The sequence below is a fragment of the Furipterus horrens genome, unplaced genomic scaffold (assembly GCF_987537825.1).
Source record: "Furipterus horrens unplaced genomic scaffold, mFurHor1.1.pri manual_scaffold_17, whole genome shotgun sequence".
NCBI classification, from domain to species: domain Eukaryota; kingdom Metazoa; phylum Chordata; class Mammalia; order Chiroptera; family Furipteridae; genus Furipterus; species Furipterus horrens.
The window spans coordinates 74,966,415-74,991,299 of NW_028327187.1; the positions used below are offsets into that span (position 1 = coordinate 74,966,415).

At 41.6% G+C, this 24,885-nt stretch overlaps 1 non-coding gene across 1 annotated transcript; it reads right to left on the minus strand.

The window, feature by feature from the left end:
• Positions 1–22,034: 22,034 nt before the first annotated feature.
• LOC149991252 (U1 spliceosomal RNA) lies at positions 22,035–22,197 on the minus strand. Its single transcript, XR_016508805.1, has one exon. It is a non-coding gene; the product is annotated as a U1 spliceosomal RNA (small nuclear RNA).
• Positions 22,198–24,885: the final 2,688 nt, after the last annotated feature.

Below are 24,885 nucleotides of genomic sequence, written 5' to 3' on the forward strand. Positions count from 1 at the left end.
AGGGTGAAGCCAAAGAACTTATATGCATGACTCATAGACATGAACTAAGAGGGGTCGGATTGATGGAGGGAAGGGGGGTACTGAGCATAGTGGAGGAAAGGGAAAAGAAATTGGGACAACTTTAACAACATAATCAATAAAATATATTTAAAAAAAGAAAATTGAATATGATAGTAATAAGTTGGCCAAAAAGTTTGTTATGTTTTTTCTGTACGATGGCTCTAGTGGTGCTTAGTTGTCTTTAACTTCATTCAAAACAATTTTGTTATATTGTATTGTGACAGCTATCATAGCAGTGTGCATTAAAGGAAACATCAAAACTGGTGAATTTTTGTGCAGCCGTTTTATTATTGAAGATAGAAGAAGATACACCACCTTGTCGGCATATTATGTTTTATTATTTCAAGAAAGGTAAAAACGCAACTGGAATGCAAAAAAAGATTTGTGCAGTGTATGGAGAAGGTACTGTGACTGATCAATGTGTCAGAAATGGTTTGAAAAGTTTATTGGTACTATTGACATTTTGGCTAAATACTGCTTTGCTGTGGAAGATGTTTAGCAGCACCCCTGGCCTCTACCCTCTACAAGCCAATAGTGGGAGATAGCCAACATACTCAAAATATCCAAATCAATAGTTACTGGTGAAAATGAAAATTGTGTATTTTGTTTTACAGAAAAAAACGTATGGACTTACTGGCCAACCCAACAGTACAAGAAATAAGGAAAATTTAGAAACAACAGGGGAAAAAGAACTGAAGAAGGAAGTTATATTCAAATTAAGAAGTAATATAAAATATAATTTTACCAACTGATGGTATGTAAGAAAAGAGAATCCACTGGACCTTGATGCTAAGAATATTCTCTTTTCAAATGGCCCTGGTATTATCAAATTAGACTTATAAGAAGGAAATGTAATCCTTGTACACCTCTTTTTGATTTGGCATTACAAAATATTTCCATGAACATCATAATGTTAATTTTTATCTTTGGTTTTCAACTTTTAGAGTCAGCCTACACACTTATATGAAGAGATAGGTTTTTGTTACAAATGGGAAATAGCCCTCTTCCTCTTATGTGTAGTAAAGGATTAACTAAGCAGGCCTGGGTGCCTCTGAGAGTAGTCTGAGGACCTGTGACACACCATAATTGATATTCATACTATCTTTAGTGCTTTGTACGTTTAAATAACACACTCAAACCTCTTGTTCCATTAACTTTCAATAGGAATGTATCTTTGACAACTTGGTAACAGCTACACTTTACTTTTATGTTGCCAGAATTAATATTTACAACCCATCCTTATAAAGATGAAAAGATAATCATTAAAGGAGAGGTGGGAGAGTGGGGGAATGGGGAATAAAAGCATGTTGGGGCTTGAAGGGGCCCAATAAATGATATCCATTTTCTCCCTACCTAAGTATCATGGAACTTGACAACATGATTCTAAGGTTCATCAGAATAAAAATACACAAGACGGGCCAAGAATATGTTGACTAAAGGGAAGATTTGCCTTACCAGATATCAAAGACACTCTGAAATGATATTGATGAAAATAGTGCAGCTTTGGTTCCAAAAGAGACAAACGATCAACGAAACTGAGTAGAGTCCTGAAGAGACCCAGGCACATGCAGTACGGGCAGATCGCCCTTCTGCCTTGTCAGTAGGGCTCTGGTTATATTCCGGCTTGCACTGTTTTCTTGTGTGATTCAGGAAGAAATCCTGCTGTGGCAAACTGTGGTGACTGGTGACCTAGTTCTGGCCAATGAAAAGTTCAGGCAAATCCTCCAGGGGCTTCTGGGAAGCCACAGCCCTTCTGCTCCTCCTGGACTGGGTTGGGCCTGAAGGTGACATTTGAAACAGTGGCAGTAGTTCAATCAGGCATCAGGGGTCTCTTTATGAGAACTTCCTCCGTGGTTAAGTGTTCCCCTGCCATAACTACTTTTTCTGTTGCCTTGATCACAACTTGATTGTGACCCCAGGAGGCTTAAAGCCACTTCTATGAGGTCTTGGGAGATTAGAAACTTCATCTCTGTTGTTATTTCTCAGATTGGGAAATTTTATGTTAGTTTTTTCCCTTGCTTAGGTCAGCTACTCTTTTATCTTCTTGTCTTGTTTTGGGGTTCTCAAAGAACCAGTTTCAGGATTTATGTATTAGTTCTCTGGTTTCTCTGTGTTCCAACCAGTTATTTCTGTTTTCATCATTCCTGTTTTCTAGATAGTCTGAATTTTTCTTTGTCTTTTTCTTACCAAAGACTTTTAAAAGAAGTTCTAAATTCTAAAAGTAAGGTTTTTGTTTTCTTTTCCATTTTTGTTGTTAACATTCTACTCCAAGAATGCATTCTGTATTATTTCTTTTCTATTTTTTGAAATTTCTTGAGGACCATTTCTGACTTACTGTATATATGGTCAGTGGTTCATTCATCACTCATCTCTGCCATGAGTCCCAGCATTGGGTATTCCTTATCGTGGTCTCAATATGGCTATTTTATCCATTAAGTCCTCCCAGAAAAACAAAACACTTCAACTAAGGGTACTGAATGTCAGGAAAGGGGCACCTAGGACTACTGGGAGGTTGATGGGAGGTAGTGAGGCAGCATAGGGATCATGAGCAGGGAGTTGCTGCCCACCCTAGGCTGGAAGGACACAGGAAGGAGACCTAGAATAATGGAGGGCCTCTCAGTGGGAGCTACAGCTGCTGCCCCTGGGGGTGGGACAGAGAGAGAGAGAGAGAGACAGAGAGAGAGCATGGGGGGGGCAATACCCTGGCTGTTCCCTTCCTCCACCCTCTGTACTTTGCACCTGCTTCTCACTGTCAATCCCAATCTGAAACCAGCTGAGTCAGGAGCCTGGGAAAGACAGGTAGGCAAGGCCCACCCTGCAGGTAAGGAATGGATCTGAGGACAAACAGGCCTGGGGCAAGCCCATCAATGAATTCTCTACTTTAAAAGACTACGTCATCCCTGAGTGGTTCAGTGGATTGAGTGCTGGTTGCCGGTTCGATTCCCAGTCAGGGCACATGCATGGGTTGTGGATCAGGTCCCACGCACATCAATGTTTCTCTTCCTCTCTTTCTCCCTCCCTTACACTCTCTCTGAAAATAAATAAATAAAATATATTTTTTAAAAGACTAGGTCATTAACCCTGGCTGGTGTTGCTGGTGTAGCTCAGTGGGTTGAGTCGAGTCGAGTCGAGTCGGCAGCCGTTCGTCTCGAGAGACGATGGTGTAGCTTCTTAAGAGCTGAAGCTACAGAGCCTGGGCAGGGTGATATGGAGGGTCTGCTGTTGCCCATGCAGCAGACCCCCCCTCTCTTCGCAGCTGAAGGATCCAAGGGAAAGACGGAGTCAATACAGCTTGGCTTCAGGTGCGCCGCAGGAGTTGCCGGTGTTGACTACAACGTCGAACCGCCTTAGGGACTCCAGCTCCGGATTTTCTGTCGGGGTTTACTCCCTTAGCCTTTCCCCTGAAGAGGTATGCCGCAAGGCAGCGGAGGTTTTTTGGAGTCAGAGTTTTCCTTCTCTGATGTGCCCTGACTGGAAGATCGAACCAGCGACACTTAGCTCGCAGGCCGACGCTCAATCCACTGAGCCAAACCAGCCAGGGTTGAGTGCTGGCATACAAACTGAAAGGTCCCTGGTCAGGGCACATGCCTGGGTTGTGGGCCAGGTCTTGGGGGCACTCGAGAGGCAACCTATCAATGTTCCTCTCCCTCTCTTTCTCTCTCCCTTCCCCTCTCTATAAAAAATGCATAAAATCTTTAAAAGATAATATAGAAGACTAGGAAATTAGCAGGCTCATTCTCCTTGCCATTTCCCCTCCCTCCCTGCCCTTTGCTCCTCCAAACTTTTGTTTATATGATTACTTTTAAATCTTCTAGTGGTTTTATTAAATAGCATTTTAAAAACTTTATTACTTGATTGGTCATCATTAGACAGTATCTATTGAGAAGAGTAATTTTATTGAAAGATAAGGAAATCATCGCACTTGAACTTTCTCCCACCTCTTCTCTTTCCATCCCTGATTTAATTCTCTGAATTGTTATTTCTGTATCCTCACAGTTTTGGACATTTCCATTCTATTTGGGAATGTTCCAAAGGTACTTGGCTTTCTTACAGTTCTCTGTGTTCATGGATTTAATGCTCACCGTCATTCTTCAGAACATTGTTGCTCCATGTGTCTGGGCATACTAGACTTTTTCATCAAGCATTTTGGCATAGATTTCAGATGTTTCTTTTCAGATAATCACTCATTTCCAAAATGGGATGATTTCACCTGAACCAGTTACTGAAGGCTCACTGGTTTGTACCTTAAATGTGCCAGTTAATTTGAACAGTCTTTGCACTGGCTGAACTCTTCAGAGAGATGTGTCTGCTCTCAGCAGTGTCCTTCCTAAATTCATGGAAAAAACAATATTAGTGTCTGACAAAGGAGAATTCAAAGAATATTAAATGGTACCCCCAAAGTATTATTTTATGTCAATAAGGAAGGAACTTTACAATAAAAAAGTCACTGTTATGAATCTTTATGAACTGAGCAGTATTTCATTGAAGCAGAGAAAGCACAATTTGCTAGAATGCTTGAAGAAAAAATAGGCATAAATTTAACAGTCTTATTCTTGGGGCAAAATAGAGGATACAAGGTGGTGTTCTGTATTCTTTTATGGAATGGCCAGGCAGGTGCAGCCACAAGATGAGATAGAGCACAGACTCAGGAACACAAACTTTATTACACTTGTGGGTCCTAGAGACAGAAGGCACACCATGCAGGGCCACATGGGGAACCTCTAGGGTGTTGAGGAAGTGAGGAACAAGGAGGTTTAGGCCAGAGCCTTTATTGGGTTTCCATGGGAAAACCGTGCAGAACAGAGCAAACATTTTAGGATTGGCCAGTTTGAATAGTCTCAGCAGGCTTTGGGCTACAGGGGTGTCTTTCGTGGCAGTGGGATGATTAAGGCAGAATAATATTTCCTCCTGGGTTGTAGGGGACAGCTAGAGGAAGTATGGCACTGGATTGGTCAGTTTGCATATCAAAGACATGCTCTCGGGCTGCCCCTTTGCTATTTGCCTTCTTGGAAAATTCGGGAGCCCTAGGAAGGGCAATCTCACCACAGCCAGAAAGGTATTTTTTTAGGATGTCAAAACATCATAATATACAGAAAATGTAAAAATATTTACAATATAGTTGGCTAAAACTATATAAACCATGACGTTAGTTTTCTGACTAGGTATCGAACTGTGTACATTACAGAGAATACATATTTTTTAGTTCCAATGAGAAATTTACAAAAAGTGGTAACAGATTACACTACAAAGAAAATTGGAATCAATCAGTTGCTCAAGTGCCCCAGGCTCAGAGAAGCCCTCCCTACTCACTGCACCTAAAATAGTGGCTGACACTGCTGCACTGTGCCACTCTACACCTTGGCTCTGCCTCCCTTCCTGGCGCCCCTGTCCAATGTTACAGATATTAGGGGCATGTTAGCTTTTGTCTCCTCCGCTGACAGGTGAGCACCACGAGGGCAGGGCTGCACCTTGTCCTCTGCTGTATCCAGTGCTGGAAAAGTGCTTAACCTATTGTCAGCACTCAAATGTCAGTTAATTTAATGGATAAATTTCCAAAACACACTGGTACCTCCATTGCCTCTGTTATCGGTGTTGAGAAAGAAATAGTGTCTTTGTCAGACTTCTTCACTGTTCTAGCTCAAGGCTAGAATGACTGGAAGTGGGAGGGTTGCAATTTAAACAGGGTGACAGGCAAGGTCCAATTCGTAGAAATGCACAAGAAAGATGGAAAAAAATAAAACCTGGGTGATTGGTAAGGAGAGAGCAAACTGTAGGGTCCCAGCCTCTTCCCAAAGAGAAGCTTAGACAATTTTTGGGTCAATGCTCTGGCCTCAGTGAGTTTCCTTTCAGGAAAGGCAGTCAGCAAAGTCACAAGACTGCTGGGAAACAGGGTTCTCCAGTGGGGTATCTGGCAGGACTGGGGTGGGGACCAGAGACTGCATGTGTCTGTCTATTGTGACACATTTTTCCAATCTAGACTGGCTGCCCCCAAGTCTAGGACTTGGGGTCAGGCTGGATCCTCCTTTGGGGGTCCTTCCCCTCTGTTCTCTTTTGGAGCTTGTGTGACTGTGGTCCTCATCTTCCTCTGTCATGTTTACCTCAGAGTTCAAGGGACGGGAAATATTTTCCAGCCTCTCCTAGACAAAAAGTGTGAGGGGGAGAAATTTTTGAGAATTTGCATGTCTGATAAAGTTTCCATTCTGTCTTTAGATATCAGCGATAATTTGGCTACTTATAGAATTCTAGGTTGGAAATTATTTTCCTCCAGCAACTAGAAGGAATTGCTGCATTGGCTTCTTCTTTTTACTGCTCCTTTCTTTTTAAAAAGATTTTATTTATTTACTTTTAGAGAGAGGGAAAGGGAGGGATAAAGACAGGGAGAGAAACATTGATTGCCCAGGGACTTGGCCCACAACCCAGGCATGTGCCCTGACCAGGAATCAAACTGGCAACCTTTTGGTTTACAGGTCGGTGCTCAATCCACTGAGTCACACCAGCCAGGGCTGCATTAGCTTCTTGTTCCAGGGTTAGCCATTCTGATTCCTGAGTCTTTATACTGAACTCTGGCTCCTCTATCTGGAAACTTGTTGAAGCTTTCCTTTGTCCTCAGTGCTCTAAAGTACCTTGGAGAGGGTCTGTTTTCACCCATGTTCTAGGCATTTGGTGCTATTTCTCAAGTTTGGCAGCTCCTGTCCTTCAGTTCTGGGAAAGTGACTGGAAGCACAGTCTCATCCTGATTCCCCAGAGAAGACACTTCTGACACCCTGCCTGGGGGCCTGCATCAGAGTACAGAAGAAGGAATCTGAGCACACAGGCTTCAGACATTCACAGGATCGCCCTGTTCCAGGTAGAATTTCACTGCTCTTAATTGCATCTGGTGCCTCACAGTTCGCTGACCTTTGTTTTGCCCTCTCTAGAACATAAAGCTGCCAATTTCCCCCAGCTCCAGTCCCTATACCGTCAGCTCCCTCCCCGTCAGCTTGCCATCTGTCTTTCTGGTTAGTGAAGTCAGTTCCCATTCAGCCACCCATTTTCCCAGCTCCCAAAGCGTTGTTGCTGTGGTCTCACCCTCTGCCCTCCCCTTTCGTGTCATTTTTATTCCAGGAGTCTCTACTATAGCTTTGCTGAGGCACAGAATTAGATACAGATGTTCAATCTGCTATTTAACCTAGAATGAACCTCTCTGCATTTTTCTATATTCACAGCAGCTTTATTTGTAATAGTTTTAACTGGAAACAAGTCAAATGCCTTTTAGAGGATGAATGAGAAACAAACTGTGGTATATCCATGCAGGGGAATACTACTCAATGACAAAAAGGAAAGAAATAGAAAAAAAAGGCAACAACCTGAATGAATCTCAAAGTAATCATGCTGAGTGAAAGCAGCCAGACAGAAAAAGAGTATATACTGAGTGATTCCATTTACATAGAACTCAAGAAATGCAAACTGACACATAGTGATAGATCAGGGGTTGCCAAGGGTTTGGGCTCTGTGGAGCGGTAGGAGGGAGGATTTACAGAGGGTCATAAGGAACTTTGGCAGGGTGATGGCTATGTTCATTATCTTGATGTGGTGGTTTTACTGGTGTATATCACATGTGTCAAAATGTTCCAAATTGTATACTTTAAATAATAAACTTTGTTGTATGTAAATTAAACTTCTATAAAGCTGTGTGAAATAAAGCACATCAAATATTATATTGTACAGTTTAAAGAACAATTATGAAGCAAACACCCACATAACCACTTCACAGTTCCATAAATCAACATTGCCAGGCCCTCAAGTGCCCTTCCTCAGGCACAGTCCTCTTCTGGAAACCAGCTATCATTCCTGTCTTCACTTTTGTGATCACCATACTCTTGTTTTTCTATAGTGTTTTACCTCCTAAAGAAGCATCCCCAAACAAGAGTTTAGTTTGGCTGATATTTGAATTTTATATGAAATAGAATAATGCAGTGTATGAGGTATGTCCAGAAAAATTCCAGCCATTATTAATATAACAAGAATGATTTGCACAAAATTGATGTAACCTGGCAACCAAAGAGAGTGGACTAGAATTTATGTGCGTGAACAATGACAACTTCACTGTATTAGTCAGTGGGAGTGATAGATGCCATTGAGTGAGCAGGTGTACTGTGTGGCCACTACATTCAAAATGACTGAGCAAGTAGAGCAAAGAATCTGCATCAAATTTTGTGTGAAGCTTCAACATTCCTCCACGGAAGCTATTTGGATGATTCAGAAGACTGCAGCTATGGGCAACTGGTGATTGGCAGCTTCATCACAACAATGTGCCTGTTCATGCATCACATCTCATGCAGGGTTTTTGGCAAAACATCAAATCACCCAGGTGGCTCAGGCCCCTACAGCCCAGATTTGGTGCCCTGTGACTTCTGGCTTTTCCCAAAGTAAAATCACCTTTGAAAGGGAAGAGATTTCAGACCATTGATGAGATGCAGGAAAATATGACAAGGCAGCTGATAATGACTGGGAGAACTGTGTGAGGTCCCAAGGTGCTTACTTTGAAGGGGACTGAGGTGTCATTGTCCTATGCATAATGTTTCTTTTATCTTGTATTTTCTTCAATAAATGTCTCTATTTTTCATATTACATGGTTGGATACCTTCTGGACAGACCTCATATATTAGTTTGTGTCTCTCTTCTTTCCCTCACCATTATGTTTATGAGATTTACCTGTTATTAAATATAGTTATAGTTAATTCATTTTCATTCCCATTTGGTATTCCAATGTGTGAATATACCGCAGTTTATTTACCCACTTTACTATTGATGGGCATGTTAGTGATTTCCAGTTTTTGCTCATTTTGAAGAGCCAAACATTCTGCTCCTCTTAGAGCACACAGCCCACTTTTCTGTTGGGTATATCCATACACCCAGGAGGGAAATTGCTGGTATGTTCAAATTAAGTAGATAATACCAAACAGTTTCTTAAAGTTGTTGTGCCAACTTACAGTCCCACCAGCAATGTCTGAGCACTCCTGTTACCTTACATCCATGTCAACACTAGGTACTGTCAGAGCTGAGATTTATTTTTTTATTTATATTTTTTAGATGTTATTTATTTTTAGAGAGAGGGGAAGCAAGGGAGAAAGAGAGGAAGAGAAACATCAATGTTTGAGAGAAACATCAATCGGTTGCCTCTTGCTTACACCCCAACCAGGGACTGGGTACCTCAACCCAGGCATGTGCCATGACTGGGAATCTAACTGGTCACCTTTTGCTTTGTGGGAGGACACTCCACTAACTGAGCCACACCAGTCAGGGTAGAGCTGGCATTTTTAATGCTTGGAAATCTGGTGGCTGTGTAGTGGTATTTTATTGTGGGTTAATTTTTCACTTCCCTGATTACTATTGCAGTTGAGCTCCTTTTCATATATTTATAAAAATTTCTGCCTTTGTGAGTTGCCTGTTCAAGCTTCTTGCCCATTTTTTAAATGGAGTTGTTGATCTTTTTCTTATTGAATTAACATTCTTTATTTTGTATATAAGTCCTTGGTCGGGTACATGTGTGACAATCATCTCACTGTGTAGCTTGTCTTTCCATTCTCTTTATGAGGTTTCTGATTAATCCAAGTACCTGATTTTAATATACACCAGTTTTTTTTTCTTTTCCTTTGTGGTTAGCGCATCTCATAGCTCATATAAAACACCCTTGCTTACTCTTTGTAATGAATATATTTTCATATTTTTAAATATATTTATGGTTTGTTCTTCATATTTCAGTTTCTAATCTTTGTGAAATTGATTTTTGTGTATGGTGTAAGGTAGAGGTACAGTTTGCTTTTTTTTTTTTTTGTTTTGTTTTGTTTCTTTTTTATCTGCATATGAATGCAGTTTTTCTGGCACAATTAAAAAAAATCTTCACCAAGGATATGTTTTCTTGATTTTAGAGAAAGGGAAAGAGAGAAAGAGAGAGAGAAATATCAATCTGTTGCCTCCTATACTCACCCTGACTGGGGATTGACCTGTAATCTAGGTTTGTGCCCTGACCAGAACTTGAATCCACAACCTTTTAGTGTACTGGATGACACTTCAACCAACTGAACAACTCAGCTAGGGCCTGGCACAATTTATTAAAAATTTGATCCTTTTCCCACTGCCCTAAGTACCACCTCTGTCATGTATTCAAGGGTCCACATAAGCAAAGAGGGATATTCAGCCCCACTGGTATATCTGTCTATCCCTTCGCCCAGACTCCCCTGGACACCCCTGTACTAACTGCCATAGCTCTATAGTATGCTTCATATCTGGGAGATCAAGTCTTCCTCTTGTCCTTCATCTTCACGAGTGCCTATTCTATTATCGGGGCTTTGCATTTCAATATAAATCTTAGAATCAGCTTGTTGTGTTATGATTTTGTTAGGTTGTTGCGCTGAATCTAAAAATCAACTTGGGAAATATTGACACCTTTACTATATTGAGTCTTACAATTCATGGACATGGATATACAGTATCTCCTTTATTTAGGTCTTCCTTAAGATTTTATTAAAATTTTAAAGTTTCTCCACAATAGGCTTGCAAATATTTTGTAAATTTATTTCTAGGCACTTGGTGTTTTTAAAAATAATATTGCAAATGGTACATTAATTTTTAACTTCCATTTTGAATTGTTCACTGCTGATAGGTAGAAATATAAATGATTTTTTATCCAGCAACTCTCCTAGTAACTGCTATAAGTTATCTCTAGATTCTTTGGTGTTTTATAATACACATCAAATCCCCTGTGAATAATGGCAGTCTTATCTTTTTCTGCCTTTAGCTTTGTTTTTGACTGGATCTTTTCTATGCTGTTGAGGTCCTCACTAAGTTCCTTGAGCATCCTTATAACCAGTGTTTTGAACTCTGCATCTGATAGATTGCTTATCTCCTTTTTGTTTAGTTCTTTCTCTGGACTTTTGATCTGTTCTTTCATTTGGGCCATGTTTTTTTGTCTCCTCATTTGGCAGCCTCCCTGTGTTTGTTTCTTTGTATTAGGTAGAGCTGCTATGACTCCATGTCTTGGTAGCGTGGCCTAATGTAGTAGGTGTCGTGTGGGTTCCAGTGGCACAGCCTCTCGTCACCCAAGCTCGATACTCAAGGTGCACCCTTCGTGTGGGCTGAGTACACCCTTCTCTTGTAGTTGAGCCTTGGCTGCTGTTGGCAGATCAATGAGAGGTATTTACCCAGTCCAGTCAGCTTCAAGGACTGGCTGTGACCACTGGCCACCAACTTCTACTCTTTATGGAGGATCAGCTGTGCAGGGACAGGGTTATGGTGCTCCAACGTGATCTGTAGCTGTCCACCAGGTGCACTGGCCCTGGGGTTTCCTGGGTGGTACAGGCCAAGGTCAGCCCCCACCTGTGTTTTGCCCAGGGCCACCCTGCCTGAGCTATAAAGCAATCTGAGATGGCTGCTACTTGTGCTTGGCTTGGAGATTCCCAGGTGAAGCCAAGCTGTGAATCTAGGCTGGCTGCTGCTAGTGCCAAGCTTGTTTGAGAGAATTTAGGAAGTTGTGAAGCACGAGCCAAGACCAGTCATTCATATGGAAAAGTCACAGTTAACAGTTTGGATGAGCATGTTAGTTGGGTGGACGGAGTCTCAGTGGATCTCCAGGGCAGGCAAACAGTGTTAGCCCAGGTTGATGGAGTCTCAGATATGGCACCCACCTGCTGGCTCTGTGGCTCTGTGAGGGGAGGGTTCAGGAAAGGGACAATAGCTTCTGCTGTTTTTCTGTCTGGGAGGAAGCTGTTCCCTAGCTTCTGTCTTGATACCAGACACTTCAGTTCCTTCCCGTATGCCCTGGTGCCTTTCAAATGCTACCCAGGTGGTGCTGGAGCTCAGAGGGAGTGCGTCTGTGTAAGTCCACATGTGGATTTTTTAAAAGTATGTTTCATTGATTATGTTGTTATAGTAGTTCCAATTTTCCCCCTTTGCTCCCCTCTGCCCAGCACCCCTCTTCCCTCCAGCAATCCCACCCCCCTTAGTTCATGTCCATGGGTTGTGCATATAAGTTCTTTGCTTCACCTTTTCCTATATTATTCTTAACTCCCTCCTGTCTATTTTGTACCAATCGATTATGCTTCTTAATCCCTGCACCATATCCCCATTTCTCCCCCTCCCGCCTCCCAGATGATAATCCTCCAAATGATCCCCATACCTAAGATTCTGTTCCTATTCTGGTTTGCTTAGTTGGATTTTGTTTTTATTTTTTAGATTCAGTTGTTGATAATTGTGAGTTTGTTGTCATTTTAGTGTTCATAGTTTTGATCTTCTTTATCTTAAGTAAGTCCCTTTGACATTTCATATAATAACGGGTTGGTGATGATGAAATCCTTTAGTTTACCTTGTCTGAAAAGCACTTCATCTGCCCTTCCATTCCAAATGATAGCCTTGCTGGATAGAGTAGTCCTAGTTGCAGGTTGCCTTTCATCACATTGAATACTGCTTGCCAGTCCTTTCCTGCCTGCAAAGTGTCCTCTGAGAAATCAGCTGATAGTCTACAGGCACCCCCTTGTAGGCAACTCTCCGCCTCTCTCTTGCTGCCCCCAGGACTCTCTCTTTATCTTTCACCTTTGGTATCTCAGTCATGATGTGTCCTGGTGTGGTCTCCTGTGGGTCCAGCTCGCCTGGGACCCTCCATGTTTCCCAGACCTGTATGTCCATCTCCTTCACAAAATTTGGGAAGTTTTACTCATTTTTTTCAATTTTTGCTTCCTCACTCTGCACTGGTTGACTTTTTTCTTCCTTATGTTCCTAATCATTTATTTGAACCCGGTTTCCTTCCCTTCACCATTGGTTTTGTGTGGATTTTCCTTTGTTTCACTTAGCATAGCCTTCACTTCTTCTCTTATGCGTTTGCCATACTCAAGTATATCTGTCAAGCCTATGAGCATCTTTATCACCAGTGTTTTGAATTCTGTGTTTGTTAGGCTGGATATCTCCTCGTCGCTTAGTTCTCCCACTGAAACTTTGGGCCATACTTCTCTGTCTCCTCATCTTGACAGGCTCCTGTGTTTGTTTGCCTCCATGTCCTAGGTAGAGCTGTCGCTCCTGTTATGTTGTAAGGGGCGGAGCCTTAGGAATTCGTCAGTGCAGGGCGACCTGTTTCACCATACCGTGGCGCTGCATGTGGGTGAGGGGTCCAAGAGGGAACAATGCCGCCTGCCCAGCACTCGCCCCTTTTCCAGGCATCCCTTCCACTTCCGCACCAGACTGACACCCCTCTAGCTGCTGCCCTGGCCATTGTTCCCAGAGTGGGTGAGTCTGTGGACGTTCTAGGATCATGGGGGCCCTTTAAACAAGTGGACTCTGCTGAAGACCGGCAGTTTCTGCCTCCACCCAACCCCCACTGATTTGCACGGTCAAAAGCAATGAGGCTTGATTTTCCCCAGTGCTGGGACTGTGAGCTGCAAGGTCTGGTGAGGAGCTGGGAACACTCCCCAGGTGTCCCTCCTGACTTTAAAACGTGTGACTACGCTTTCTGCTGGCCTGCTGCCACCACTGCTGCTGCCACCACACCATGTCCTCTCCACCCCAGCTTCACCCCTCCTACCTGTCTGTATGAGTATTTCTTTTTTATATCTTTGTTTGCTAGACTTCCATGCAGTTTGATATTCTGTAACTCTGGTTGTTTCTAGTTTTGAGGTAGTTGTATTCCTTCTTAGTTGTGGAGGGAGACGCAGTGTGTCTGTCTACGCCTCCATCTTGGCTGGAAGTCCACATGTGGATTTTTTTAAGGGAACTGTTTGAGACTGCAAAAGTTTCTCCCACCAACTCAATCCCCACTGGTTTTTGCAGTCAGAAGTTATGGAGACTTATCTTCCTGGCACTGGAACCCTGGAATGGCGGGCCTGATGTGGGGCTGGAACTCCTCGCTCCTAAGATATCCCTCCCGAATTTTTATCCACCACACATTGGTGCGGGACCAACCTGTTCCACATCTCCACCCCACTTACAGTCTGGAAGGATGTGGTTTATTTAATTCTGTAGTTGTCAGACTTCCATTCAACTTGTTTTCTTTTTTTTATGAGTGATGGTTGTTCCATATTTTAGCTGTAACTTTGATGTGACAGAAACTTATTTTGTATCCTAGTTACCTGAGATTTCTTGTTAACTATGAATGGATGTTGATTTTTATCAAATGCTTTTTCTGCACCTATTGTGATGATCATGTAGTTTTCTTCTTTAAGTTATTAATGTAGTTCAATTACAATAAAAGATTTTCTGTTCTTAAACCAACTTTTCTCTCCTAAAGTAAACACAACCTAGTCACCATGTATTATCATTTTTTATATGTGGCTGTTATTGTGCTTGGGATTTTTGCATCTATGTTCATGAGTGAGCTTGGCCTATTTTTCTTTTTTAAAAAATTTTATTTTGCAATTATAGTTTACATTCAATATTATTTTGTATTAGTTTCAGGTTTACAGCATAGTGGTTAGAAAATCACATACTTTACAAGTGTTCCTCTTGATATTTCCAGTACCCAGCTGGCACCATACATAGTTATTACAATAATATTGACTATATTTCCTATGCTGTACTTTACATCCTCATGACTATTTTGTAACTATCTATTTGTACTTCTTAATCCCTCCACCATTTTCACCCAATCCCCCAACTCCCCTCCCTTTTGTTGTCTTATAATTTTCTTTCTCAAAACATCCTTGAGAAGTTTTGGTGTCAAGGTTATGTTTGCCTTCTAAAAAGAATATATCTTCCTTTATTCTCTGGAATAATGTGTATAAAATTAGAACTATTTTTCTTTAATGTTTAATAGATCTTGTTGATGAAGTCTTCTGGACCTGGAGTTTGCTGTAGGAGAAGATATTTGATGACTGATAAAAAATATTTCATGGTTATATGACTATTTAGGGTTTCTGCCCTTTTTTGAGTCAATGCTGGACATTTCTTTTTCTAGAAATTTGTTTATATCAATGGCATTTACAAATGTATTGGCATAAAGTTAGCCACAATATCCATTATTTTAAAGCCTTATTGGTCATGTGTCATTTTCTATCTATGCTGTGTTTCATCAATGCCTTTTCTCTCATTTGTCTTGATGTGGTTTATAAATGTTATACCTCTTCCAGAGAAGGCAGCTGTGCTTTGTCCTCTTGCTCTATCAATCGTGTCACCATCCTTGTAACAACGGTCTAGATTGGTGTCTGAAGTGGGAATGACACAGAGACCCCAACCACAAGTGGGTAAATTTTATTTCAAAATTGAGAAAAAGCAGATCTTTTTCCAACTGAAGCATGAGTTTGTCTTAAGAGAAATCTGGGCTGTCATGCACTATATTTCTGATTGAAGCTCACAACCACATTTCTCATTATTTCTCATTAAGATTCCCATATCTGGCATTTCTTGGAGCTATATCTGGGTCAACATGATCCAGGTTTAACTCACGCAACTCATAAAGACAATGGCAGATTTTTAGCTCTTGGGAAACTAACCTGCTTTGCACCTCTTGAAGGAACTCATGTAAACACTCCTCTTTCCCTGCAGCTCGTCCCTGAGAGCTGCACTTTAAGTGAGCCTTCTCTAGCTGGCTGCCTCTCTGCACTTTGACATGTGTTCATCATCTCTCTGGCTAAAAGTGTTGTTTTCACAGTTTAGACATTTCCTCCATGAGTCACTCACTTCAGGATGGCTGCCATCAGAGCAGAGCCTTGGCTACCTGGAAGTCCCAGCAGTGCACTGTTAGGGCCCTGGAGTTTCAGGCCTTGCTTCCCAGGAGGGCTGCTATGCAGCAATGGAGCTGGTTTCTGGTCTCTTGTCTGCCAAAGTTTGGTGGCCACTTGAATTTCTGATCCCCTGGTCCATATTGGTTAGTTCCTCTTGTCTTTTGTGGTTTGAGACTGAAAGTCCTATTTCTGTGAAGTATGACCATGTTCCAGGATACTGACCAGATCCCTTTAGCACAATTATTTTCCAGTTGAGAAAGTGGAAGCCTAGGTGAGGTATCCTATCTCCCAGTTTGAAGTGGCACTGTTATCAGAGAAACCCTTGTTCTTTTCTACAACGCCATAAAGAATTACAGATCAGTGAACCTGTTAGCATGTATGCAAAGTTTATTAGTTAATGGGAGAGCAAAAGCAAGGGTGCCCAAAGGCCAGGGTGGCAAGCTCACCCTAAGGTGGCCAGAGGGCCAAGAGGACCAAGATCACCAAGAACGCCCAGAGCCAAAAGGGCAAGTCCTTTGTTCTGAGCACATATATAATTGGTGGGATGGGGATGAAAAAGTTATATTTTGATTGATGGATAAAGGTGGAGCCAGCTTTTACTCAGAGGGACATGACTACCCAAACTTAGGTATGTGTGGGGGTCTGTTAGCCAGAATTCTTATCTTGCTCCAGACTCTATTGGTTTATCTTCTTGTAAAACACATAAGTGAAGGGAGGCAGTAAATTAAAGTTGGGGCAGTTACCCAAAATTATTTATGGGCTTTTTTCCCCTTTGGTCACTGTAGAACTTCTCCCACCTTTCTGGCCTTGGGATGAAAGCACAGTTTCAAAGGCTTTCCTTCCCAGATAGTGGAAAGGATACATAGAATTTCAAGGACTGCCCTCCTCCTGTATTAGCATGGTGTTTTCTTGTGATGTTGGAACACCTGGCAATATTATCAGACCAGGCTCAGGGCTCCTGAGTTAGCAGGTGAGACATGTCTCCCTCTGCTCCTAGCCTCCTCTATCAAGTTCTTTGTTAGATTGCAATGGTGAGGGTCCTGCCTTTATTCCCCTCTGTTACTCATTCTACTTGAACAGCACCACTGTTTGTCCTCCTTATCCTTTCTAGTCTGAGGCCAGAGTAACTATATCCAAGGGCCAACTCCAGCCCAGGAGCCCTCCCTGTGGACCCAGGGGGTCTGTTTATACTTAGCTTCTAGCTCTTCCTGCAGAACTGGTTTTGCCTGTTTTCTGTGGTCTTTGCCTGTGAGTTCTGCTACCTGAAGTCACCACCCAAGGGGACCAGGACATGCTGCTTGGATGTGTACTCTAAGGAAAGGTACATGCAAGTAGCTGCAGAAATAAAAACAGGTTTGCAAGAGACCTGTCCCACCCCATGAGAATGACTTCCCGGAGAAGAGTTTGGCTCCTGAGGGCACCTAGGTACTTGTGACATTTGGAGCACACTTGCGGGGGGTTCTGAGTCTTGTACTGGAAAGGAAATAAGTGAAGTCTGGACAGCTCACGAGCCTCACCTCTATCTGAGCTCCCTGAGCCTGGTTCCAACTGCTTTTTTTCTTTCTTCCCCTCTGAAGAACCAGAGGAATCCCAGGAAAATACACAAGTGGGCTAAGGCAGGATGGCAGAAGCTATGAGTCCTAGCTTGCTCCAACAAAGTATCAACTTTCTGTAGTGCTGCAGGAAACAGGAGCAGCCTCCAACTGGTCAGTCCACACCTAGGAGTTCCCAAGCTTATCAAAATATGCCCAGGCAGACCCTAAAACTGCATACCCAATGAAGACCCTCAGTTTGGGCACAGTTGCAGTGGTGATGGGGACTTCTGTCCTCATAGAAGGTCCCCTTAACAGTTTCCAGCATGCAAGAGACTTGGGGAAGATTCTTCTGCTGGGTGAGGGCAAGACTTTTTCTCTGTATGCATATCAGTGGGAGAAGTTTCCTCTGAAAAGTATCTTTGCACATTTGTGAAGCATATGAACAAATGAACACACTAAGGCTCTTAGAACTGATGGAACTCCTACTTGGATTTGTTCTAAAGACTCCCAGGAGAAAAATATTTTTAAAAAATTAAACCCAGACCTTTGATACTGTAAAAGTGCTCATCCTTGAGGGTTAGGAAACAGAAGAAACCACAGGCTGGGTCAGAGCCCAGGCAGGTTTCCTTAGTGAAGCCCTCACGGCCAGTCCCGTCCCATCTCAGGGGGCTCTCCCCAGGTCAGAGAGCTGGCACCAGAGCCCCAGGCCACCCTCATACCCTGATCAGGGGTGGTCCCGAGGCTAGAGGACCTCATAAAGAAGCTTGACTTTTCTTTGGCCTTGAGGAGAGGGAGCCACAGGAAACCTGTCAAGGGTGGGTGGGTAAGGGAGGCTGCAACTAGACTTCAAGGTCATCAAGGTGGATCTGGAGTGGTGAGAGTGGGGTCAGCAAGAACCTGGCCAGGCTAGGTGACAGCAACCCAGCAGCCACAAGGAGGGAAATAGGCCTTCCTGCCCATACCCCAGGCCACACCCAAAGGGCTGGTCCTAGAGCAAGGAGCAGGGTCTGAGAAAGAAACTGCAGAGGAAGTTCCTGAGGTAGCTGTTCTGATAAGAACTTGTGAAACGGAAAGAGACTGTTGTAAACCATCAATAATAAGACATTTCAACCAAGCATGCTGAAAAAAAGAGTGCTTTATCCTTCTATTTCCTCTATAGAAGTCATGTTTCAAAATCATTGTCATACGAAGATGTGATCAAAAAAGTGTGCAGCCAAAATGTTGAAAGAAAAAGATAATGTAAATATGTCAAATAGAAAATAAAACAACAATAGTGTTTTGCTGGCTTTTGCTGTTTTGGGGGTATTTGTCAGCTTTTTAAAATTTGTAATTTGTTGGGATTTATTTTTCTAAATCAATATATTGTACACTCTTGAAAGTAACTTTATATTCTTTTTCTTAAAGAACAACCCAAATTGTGTAAACTTAAGTCCCCATACAGTGTGGACCTGCCCTCTGGTATATCTGTTTAGATATTAAATAAATTTTTAAAATTAATCTTATGAGGATAGTATCTTCCGTGCACAAAGGTAATTTCTAAATGCTCAAAAAGGAGAAAGGTAATCAATAAAATCATAGAATTTTTGGTTATTACACTCTAATACCACAATTTTCAACCTTTTCCATCTCATGGTCGACACAAACTAATTACTAAGATTCTGCAGCAGAACAAAATATATATTTTTTACCAATATGACAAGAAAGATATAATTTTGATTCATTCACACCAGATGGCTATTGTTGTGTTAGCTCTTGTCATTTTTTAAAATTTGACAATCTAAGAGAAAAGAGGTCAGTCCCCTGACTAAAATAGTTAAGTATTGCAGGTTGTAAAAATTCTTGGCAGCACGCCAGTGTCCCTCTTGTAGCGCACTGGTTGAAAATCGCTGTTCTAATAAGTAAAAATAAAATATATGTAAACAACCATGTCAAGCCAACTAAGCTATTTGTAAAAGTCTAAACAATAGTCCTGTTTCCTTAATACTCTCTCTCTAAAAATTTTTTGAATGAGAGAAAAGGAAATACTGGAATTCTTTCTTTAATTGCCATGATGTCCTGGTTTGCTAAGTTATGGGATAAGGAACAAGGAAAGGCACTTTGCTATCAGGCCAAATGTTAACAGTTATAAAGAAGCTTCAGGAATCCCTTCTGTATTAAACAATCATTAATATTTCAAGGACTTCAGCAACATAAGAGAGACAAATAAGGAAGTGACTTGTGAGCCTGATGAGAATGGAAAAGCAGAAAAGTCTCTGACCCCTGAGATTTGCTCTGCCCCACATGCCTCCATGGACCAAAGACCCAGTGATAACAGTTGGAAGGTTCCTCAAGTCCCCACAAGTAACAGGATTCTATAGCCACTTAAGCTGAGAACTGGGTGGCCTTGGGTTGCAAAGGCCCTGGTCCTTCCATTCATCACCAAATGATGAATACGATTCCTCATTTTTTGTGATCAAGTTTTTGGACCCCACTTATCAAGTGGTGACCTTAATTGTATTCTACTTGGTAAAATAAAGCCAAGAAAATAACCTAAATTTCCAAGTTCCTTCAACATTTCTATATAAGGTAAATCCTTGAATAAATTAAATTGTTTTGTTAATTTTCATTTAAAAAATAGTTCTTTCTTCTTCCCAATTTTATCACAGTATAAAATATCATGCAAACATTACATTTGGGTTTTTGCAAGATTTGAGATGTATTTATTGTTAATTTCTTACAAGAAAGTTTATCAAATGGAAAATTTTAAACTCATTCTTACAGATCAGATACATTATTTCTTACACTAAACGTCTATAGTTATGTAAATGTAAACACATGAGTTGAACTAAGTTGAATTAAAATAACTAATGTCTTTATTTTAAAAAACTGACCTCTTTATATTTCCAACAATAGCAGTAATTATGTAGCCCTACAAAGCTACTCCACTTTGTAAAGTGAGTAATTTTCATTTATCAACTGTGATTGTATTGTTCTTCAGTGTCAACCTACTATAGTTTCTAAGATTTACTAATCCATTGATTTGAGACCTTGAGTGAATAATAAATTGAAGTAATTAGAGGGTAAGCTCTATCTGGACAATTTTCAAAGGAATTATAATTCATAGAGAATGCAGAAGTACATAGTTCCTTTTTACTTAAACGAGTATATTCTTGTCTGTGTATAAACACAATTGCCCCTCAAATTTAATTCAGAAAAATCACTGTAGTATAACATTGTTTTGTGCTCTGCCTGATTGTTTTAATTATATTTTAAAACCTTAGGAGCTAGAAGTCTTAGAGCTTTAATTTGTTTAAAGGTTTATTTTATTCTCATTTGAGAGAGAGAGGGGAAGGGAGAGAGAGAGAAACATCGATGCAAGAGAGAAACACTAATTGGCTGCCTCCTGCATATACCCAAACTGGGCATTGAGCCTGCAACCTGGGCATGTGCCCTGACCAGGAATTGAACCAGTGATCTTTCAGTTACGAGACAGATGCTCCAACCAACAGAACCACACCAGTCAGGGCAAAGTCTCAGAACTTTAAATAATATTGCCCTCTGAATATCTTTTACTATGACCATATATAAGTGTAAATTTGCATAATACATATAAAGGTGCGTTAAATCAATAAATGTTTTAAAAGCTTATGTGTAATACAGTACAGAGGCCTGGGTGCTCAGAGGAAAAAGGGTCTTGAAGTAATCAATATCTTTTCAGCCAGGTAGTCTACCCAGAGGGCAGAAGTTTCTTCTTACCCTAGTAGGAACTGGCAGCTCAGAATTCTGTCAACAAAGGTGCTTTTCTGCTGCCCGTCATGCTCAGCACAGTTATTTTACAACCAAGGCCAATTATAAGAAAATAAGCAAGCAAACAAAATAAACAGCCAAATTTCTTCCTTTGTGAAGGAGCTAAAATTCCTACTGGTTATCATGTTACTTTCTCATGTGTGTTGTTATCAAATATTGTGACTCTGGTTACACTGTCAAGGCCATGGGCATTTCTGGGTGTAGGGCACCTGTGCTCTTATCAAGCAACTGACCAGTTTCCTCTCACAACTCTCTTTGATACTGGCCTTCTCCATGATCAATCCTAAAATTAATAACAATGGTGACAAGGGCCTTCACACTACCATCCTTGGTAGATGGCTGCTCAGTAGTGCCAAGGTTTGCCCCTTCACCTGACTTGAGTGATCCATTGCGAGGCACATCAATAATGAGGCATGATCAGAATGTCTCTGTAATTAAAAACAACTCAATGAGATTTTAAAAGCTATCCCATAACTTTATTAAAATGCAATTAATTTAAATGTATATTGGTAAAAAAAAATGAAATGCTGATCCAGGTTACATTGTGGATGAATCTCAAAAACATTATGCTAAGTGAAAGAACACAGACACAAAAAGTCACATATTGTATGATTCCATTTATAGGAAATGTCCAGAACAAGCAAATCCGTAGATAGAAAGCAGATTAGGGCTTCCCAGAGGCTGGGGGAGCAGAGAATGGCAAGTGACTGCTAATGCGTACAGAGTTTCTGTTTGGGTTAATGAAAATGTTCTGGAATTAGATAGTAGTGATAATTGTACAATATTGTGAATTTACATATCCACTGAATTTAATTGTACACTTTAAGATGGCTAATTTTATACTACATAAATTTCACTTCAATTTAAAAAGTTAAAATATGTTCTGATACTTGTATAACTTCTGAGGATGAATCTTATTTTTTATCTATTTTTTTCTGAGGATAAATTTTAAAATTTATTTTTTCCCCAGGGGAGAGCGTGAATGCAGACCCCACTACCACAAATTATGCAGTCAAGTTTCTTACATTTGGAGAAATTGCAGGGGTCAGCACATCTGGAGTGCAATGGATAAGCCTCACCCTGGGAAAACCACCTTCGTGATCACGGTATCTCCCCTTCTAGGTAAGTGTAAAAAATGCTTATATTTTTATGTGAGAACTAACACAAGCTCTCTCAGCACAATAATTTTAATACCTTCTGAAAGGTCATATTCCAAGGTTAAAATCTCCTTGTCTATTAATAGCTTTAGTGACACACAAAATGGACAGATTGTCAGGTCCAAGGTGGCTAGAAACAAATACCCCAGCAGGACAGTGTCATGGTGTATAGCCTAGCTACTGTATCCACATCAAGGTTTTTCAAGTGGTAACAACATGGACAACAATACTTGGGAAAGGGCAGCACCATGGTCATAGACCCACAGGTTCCCCCATCAGAGACCTCAGCGCCAACTGTTTAACTTCTTCCTGTCCCTTGGGTTTTTTCTGAGTTGTGGGGACTGACAGAGCACGTCTCACTGGATGGGTGGACTGTTTTCAAAGATAGCCATTACAATCATTCCCATTCTGCATGTCTTTTTGCAATATGACTTGGCCACTCCTATTTCCCCTTCTGTTGACCAGGGCTGGCCCTATGACTTGCTTGACTAATAGAATGTGGCAGAAGTGACACTGGGTGACTTCCAGGCCTAAGCCAGAAGAGACTTTACAGTTTCCATATTTGCCCTCTTGGAAGCCAGTATATGGAAAGAATAGGCCCTGGAGGATGAGATGCCGTGCAGAAGAGCATAATACAACCCAGATAAAACCAGCACCATGCCAGACATAAGACTGAAGTCATCTTGGATGTTCCAGCCTTGGCTAAGTTCCCAATGAAGTCACATGAGAGACCCCAACCAACACCTTGAAAAGCAAAGAACTACCCCCTCCAGACCTCAGTCAACACATAAACTCATAAAAAACAACAAATCATTGTTATTTTAGACCAACTTTCGGAGTGGCTTGCTATGCAGCACCAGATAGCAGATATACTTGAGATCCAGACCAAATCATGGAGTGTATGTAAACTGAGCATAGCCTGAAACTACCTGAAAAACCTATCTCAACCTGTAGAGGAATAAAGCTCAAGATTCCTAGGACAAACCCCAGCCAGAAGATGATTTTCTGAGGTAGGCTGCTGGCCCAAGACCAGTGGAACAAGACATAGTTACAAAGGACTTTCGGGGAACAAGTGAAACTGATGAGGGAGAGCCAGCTGTCATTATCTGTCCTCGAATACTCTTGGCATTGTCCTGAGTGCCCCATTTTCTAATAGTCGTGCAATGAAACCTTTTCTCCTTGCTCTTTCTCTGTTTCTCCATGTAACAGGTTATACCTCTGCAGACTGGATTGCACAGCCCACTAATATCAGGATCACATTAGATTTCCTAGAAGCTACCATGGGAAAGGGAATTATTGCAATGCAGAAAATGCTCAAGAAAACCTGAAGACAATGCCCACAGAGCAAGATTCCAATGCTCACATAACGAATGATTCAAAAGCCTGCAACTATCCTTTGATAGAGGAATTGAGGACATATTAACCTTGACTTTCAGTCATTCAAATTTGTCTTAGCGTTCTGCTCCTGGATCCCCCAAATTCATGTCCCTCTCATATGCAAAAGTACATTCATTCCATCCCAACAGTCCCCAAAGTCTTAACCAGTTCCAGCATTGACCCAAAAGTCTAAAGTCTTATTTAGATGACATTTAAACCAGATATAAGTGAGACTTGAGGTTCAATTCATTGAGAGACAAATTCTTCTCCAGCCATGAACCTGTAAATCAAACAAGTTCTGTGATTCCAAAATACAATGGTGGAACAGGCAGAGGGCAAACACTCCCATTCCAAAAGGGAGAAATTGGAAAGAGATAGCTGACAGGTCCCAAGCAAGTTTGAAATCCAACAGGGCAAACAGCATCAAATCTAAAACCTTGAAATCATATTCCTGAACTTGATGCTCTGCCCATCAGGCCCATTGGGGCAGGGAGCCTACTCTCTGGACACATTGGGGCATCCCTGTCCCCATTGCTTTGCTACAAGTAGCCCATGTGGCAGCTCTCACAAATTGGAGTTGTGTGCCTGTGACTCTACCAGTCTGGGGCCCCGGAGGTGACCCCAACCCCATTCTCCACTAAGCATTGCCCTAGCTAAGGCCTTCTGCCTGGGTCTCAGCTCCAGTTGGCTCCATTCTTCAAAGTCTAAGGGGTAGGATCCATTCCCCCAGAACTCTGCTGGCTAGGGATTGGTCTCCACACTTTGGGCAGCACCACTTCCAGGGCCTTGGGAGACATTGTCCCCACAACTTTGGGTGGAAGTTGTCTGGCTTGATGAAACCCAGGCAATGCTCCCTGGCCTTTGAAACCGAGGAAGTGGTGCTGATAATCTCTGAATTACCTTTGAGGTCCTTTCCTTGTCTTAAAGAGTAGCTCTACGGTCCCATCCTGCACAATCCAAGAAGTCCCACAGCCTTCCTTCACTCCTTCCTGTCTCCTTCCCCTTCAGTTCAAATTTGTAGTTTCCCTACTATGATGGCTGATGAAGTCCTTGGTTCATACCCACTAGTTTCCTTATTGAAGGGTCATTTGACCACACCCTTAATGTTCTCTTCAAAACATGCTTTCTCATTTTTTGCAATATGGATAGGCTGAGAACTGTCCGAATTTTTAAGCTCTTTTTCTCTTTTGATTAACCATTTCATCTTTATTTCTTTCTTCTCACACTTTACTGCAAGCATTCAAGATAAGACAAGCCACACATTCACCATTTTATTTAGATATT